We start from the raw sequence: 5,166 nt of genomic DNA on the forward strand, positions 1-5,166 counted from the left end.
TTCCAACTATCTTAGCCATAATGGTCCCCTCTCTCCCAATTGCCTTCTCCCCCATCACTTGAAGCAAGCTCCCAACCATGGACCAAATCCTCCTGACCTTGTTTCTACTGCCCTTGGGTATTAGTCTCATATTTTATATACACATGAATAAACATAGAATGATTGCACTCATACATATATAATAAATAATATATATATCCTTCTGACTCATTTCCTCAGCATAATACTCTCCATGTACATCTGTTATAAGTGAATTTTATTACTTCATTTTCCCTAACAGCTGCATAGTATTCCAGTACTATTCCACTCTTTGGATGCACCAGTTTCTTTAACCAGTCACCTGTTTCAGGCATTCAAGTTGTTTTCAGATTCTAGCTACTGTGACTAGTACTGTCATAAATATAGAAGTGCAGATAGCATTTCTGCTATGCTTTTGGGCCCCTGGGGTATATTCCCAGAAGTGGTATTGCTGGGAGCTCAATATCTAGCTTTTTGAAGAATATTCATGTTGTTTTCAAAAAAGGCTAGTCCAGCCGGCATTCCCACCAACAGCGAAGTGCAGTCTCTTTCTCCCCGCATCCACTCCAGCACTGGTTGCTGTTGTTCTTTTTGATGTGTGCCAGTCTTTGTGATGTGAGATGGTATCTCATTATTGTTTTTCATCTCTCTGATGATTAGCACTTGGCAATGTTCCTCAGAGCATTATACAGATTCAATGCAGTTCCTATAAGGATACTATGACATTTTTCAAAGAAATAGATCAAACATCCTGAAATTCATATGAAACAATACCGCCCCCTCCATGAATAGCTAAAGCAATCCTTGGGAAAAGAAGAAAAGAGGTATCATCTTCCCCAACTTCAAACTGTATTACAAAATGATAGTAATTAAAACAACATGGTGTTGGAATTTTGTTCCATCGGAATGGAATGGAGTTGAATATCCTAATATTAATCCTCAAATATATGATCACTTAATCTTGGATAAAGGAGCAAGGAATATGAAATGGAGCAAGGTAAGCCTCTTCAACAAGTGGTGCTTGAAAAATTGGGCAGCTACAAGCAAAAAAAAAAAAAAGAACTCAAACCTCTTTTCTAATGTGATGCACAATAGTAAGATCAAAATAGATTAAATACCTCAAAATCAGAACTGAATCTATAAGGTACATGGAGAAAAACATAGGCAGAGCCCACCACTGAAGTTAAAGGCATCTTCAAGATGACATATCACTGACTAAGCAAATAGAAACAAAGATAAACAAATAGAACTACATTAAACGATGAAGCTTCTGTACCTCAAAAGAAACAGTGACCAAGATACAAAGATATCCCACAGATTGGGAAAAATTATTTACCCATTAATTACCTGAAAAGGAGTTAGTATTCAAGATATATAGGGCACTGGTAGAATTTTACAAGAAAAAAATTATCCAACTCCATCAAAAAATGGGGAGAAGAAATGAATAGAAACACCCTCAAAGAAGAAATACAAATGGTCAAGAGACACATGTATCAATATCAGAACTCTTAAGGGGACTGAAAAAACAGCATTGCTGGCATTTGTGAGTGAAGGACTACAATACTGTTATTTGCTGGGGATGGAGCTTGGCCACACCAAGTAGTGCTCAGGACTTCCTGGCTCTGTGCTTAGGGATCATTCCTAGAAGTGCTTGGGGAGATCATATTTGGTGTCTGGGAGTGAACAGGGGGTTGCCAGATGCAAGTGCCTTAACCTCTGATCCAGGACTAGAATCTTAATATACTCAGGAATTCTGCTATTGGTTTTAATATTTAGTTACAACAGTGTTTTAAAAGCTAAATGGAGGTGCCAGAGAGATAGTACAGCAGATAAGAAGCTTGTTTTGCATGCATCTGACCTAGGTTCGATCCCTGGTACCCTATATGGTCCCCCCCAAGTTCTGCCAGGAGTGATACTGGAGGAAGAGCTAGGAACAAGCCCTGAGCATGACTGGGCATGGACTCAAAATGAAACAAAAACCAAAATAACCAAAAAACCAACCCCGCTCCCCAAGTAAAAATTAAAAGTTAAAGGAAGAGCTGGAGAGAGAGTACAGAGACACTTGCATGTGGCCAACCCCAGTTTGGTCTCCAGCCAGGAATGATCCCTGAGCAAAGAGCTAGAGAAGACCTGAGCACTCACAGGTGTGGCCCAACACCACCACCTACCCCACTCCTCCCTCAGCAAAAAAAAAAAAAAAAAAAAAGTCAAGAATAAACTCAAACATAAAATAAATGCCAAAATTATGCAAAACTAAAACTGACCCATAGAAAACTGCTCAATAAATTGTAATATGGACCAAATAAGAATTGTGCTTCCATCATTGGTCTAATCATTCATTCAATAAAGAACTAGGTCTCTGTTACATGCAGCTCTGTAAGAAAATTAAGAGAAACCATACCTGGGATTTAGCATAAAACAGAGAGAGAGTACACACATAAGTTACTTTGAATGATGGAAAAAAAAAGATTATGGAGTTCTGAAAAAGCTCCACTTCCTCTTCCTTCCTTTCAGTGCATCTGGAGTTGAGTATATTAAGCTTTTTAAAAGCAACTTAACTGATTATAGAGATTCTATACAAAACTAGCTGGGCATTCGACTATAAAGAAGGAGAGCAATTGGACACAGAGTCAGAAAACCCTAAATAGAGCTGTGGAAGATTAAAATGGCAGAGGTGAGAGATGAATAGATGGCAGAGGGGAGAAAGATGGGATTTTAGTTAAAAACTGAAGTGTAGTGAAAACTGGTCTTCAGTAGGAAGCATGCCCTGGTGGTATCGGGATTAGGGGTTGGGGTGGGGATGGTAGGTAGCTAAGACAGGAAAGAGAACACTTCAAAAATGGTGGAGGGAAATGGTCAATTGGAAGGAGGAGGTAATCAAGTTATGCATGAAACTCCTATCGATAAAAGGATTGCAAACCTAGTGCCAAAAGTTATATAAAGTGCTTGTCATAGAGGAAGGTGGGTGGGTAGGAGGGACAAGGGGTCACTGGTGGAGGAAAGTGGGCACAGGTGAAGGGATTGGTGCTGGAATATTGCATGCCTGAAGCCTGGTCATGAATAACTTTGTAATCCATGGTGATTGAATAAAATAATTAAAGTGTAAGGCTGAAATGAAAGGTAAAGAAGAAATAAGCACTGTTAGAATTAATATGACTGAGTTTGAGAGGAGCTGAGAGGTGGTGAAGAGAATGGTGGAAGGATGGAGAAAGTGGTATGGACGGGAAAGAGAGTTTGCAAAGAAGGCCATCTTAGTAAGAGAAATGACCTCAGCTTTGGAAATATTGAGCTTGAGATCGAGTAATTCAGCCAGCGGGATGGAAATGAGGGAGGTCAAGGCAAGAGACACAGATGTAGGCTTTGTTTGGAGAGTGATGTAAAGGCATGATATTGCCAGGGAAGAGGTCATGGAAAGAGAAGTACAGGGATGATCCCTGGAGAACTCCATATTCAAAGGGCCAAGATGATGATGGTGATAAGCCAGAACGAGAAGCAGGAGACACAAAACAGGGTCATGGAAACCAAGAGAAGACAGTGTGGAAAAAAGGTTTGATTAACACAAATCAGATGGTAGCTCATTACAGACACTGTTGATTTCAATTTCAGCTCACATCTGCCAGATGGTATTGTATTTGCAACATAGGTCATCCATTACAGCGTCCAGAAACACCACTGTCCTCTCTTCTCCCAACTCTGAACAACTCTGGATCTTAAAAGTCCTTTCTCAGCAAGAATACCCCACCCTTTGACTTCTCTGTTAATAAAAACTAATCCTAATTCTAAAACTTCTGCTTCTCCTAGTGACCTGTGAAGCATTGTTTTCAATGAATATTCCTGTGACATTTGTACAGTGTTTTTCTGTCCTCAGAATCCTTCTTGTTCTGTAATCTTTTTACTCTTAACAGCAATCCTGTAAGGAAGGGTTGGTTCTTTTTCCTGGAAATCTGTAAAAATGGAAAAGGCTGGGTGACTTCTTGAAGACCAGAGGTACAAATAGTAGCAAGGAGAATGGAACCCAAATCTCTATCTCTGTAAATGTAAAGACCACCCAAGGACAGCACAATGGTTGTGCACCTGCAGTTCATCATGTGTAAGGCCACAAGTTTGATTCCTGGTACCACACTTGCGCAGGGCAATCCCAGTCATGCAGCACTGTCATAGAGGATCCCTGAAGTTGTAAGAGACTGCAATCTCTGGTGCATGACAACCAAGTCTCTGTGCTCTCTTCAACCAAGGCACAACCCACTGGTGAAGGCATGCTTGGTTGCACATGGGGACGAGGGTTATGTGCAAGCACTTGCAACCACGAGTGTGAGCACTGTGACCAATTGTGTTGCAACTTCCAGTTATGACAAAAAATATGGGTGGGTCATCAATCACTAGAAATAGATGCATCTGTACTGACCTGCAAAGCAAATGGAAATCGCTAGAGAAATGAATGGCTTTGGGTTCAAATCAGTACATTTTAAAACAACGAAGTTTAAAATAATACAGGAGGTCAGAGAGGGAGCTCAATGGACTGAGTGGCTGCAAAGCATGCTCTGTAAGCAGGAGGCCAGGATTCCTCTCTGACACATGCTGCCGGGAGTGCCACCCAAGCACTGAGTTGGGAAGGAGCATTTGGGCAGCTGCTGGGCATCCTTCCTTTCCCCTGTAAAAGACACAACAGGATCCAATCGAACAGCTGAAAACAGCTACATCAACACATTCGGAAACACATTGAATGTGGAAGTTTGCATATAATGTAGAGAGAGAATGCCTCCCTACCTGTAGCACTGTCCTCCCACTGTTCATTGATTTGCTCGAGCGGGCCCAGTAATGTCTCCATTGTGAGACTTTGTTGTTACTGTGTTTGGCATATCGAATATGTCATGGGTAGCTTGCCAGGCTTTGCCGTGCGGGTGAGGTACTCTCTTCGAGGCTCTTCGAGAGGGGCGGGGGAATTGAACCTGGGTCGGCCGGGCCAGCCTCGTGCAAAGCAAATGTGCTACCGCTGTGCTATCGCTCCAGCCATTATCTCGCTGTGGCCTGCCTACTTACTTGAATCAAATATGGAGCAGATGGAGGGCTCGCTTCGGATGGGAGATGCGTGCTGAAAGTAGACTATGGACCAAACATGATGCTGTATTGCAAACCATAACACCCAAA

This window comes from Sorex fumeus, unplaced genomic scaffold, assembly GCF_029834395.1.
Source record: "Sorex fumeus unplaced genomic scaffold, SorFum_2.1 ptg000061l, whole genome shotgun sequence".
Lineage (NCBI taxonomy): Eukaryota > Metazoa > Chordata > Mammalia > Eulipotyphla > Soricidae > Sorex > Sorex fumeus.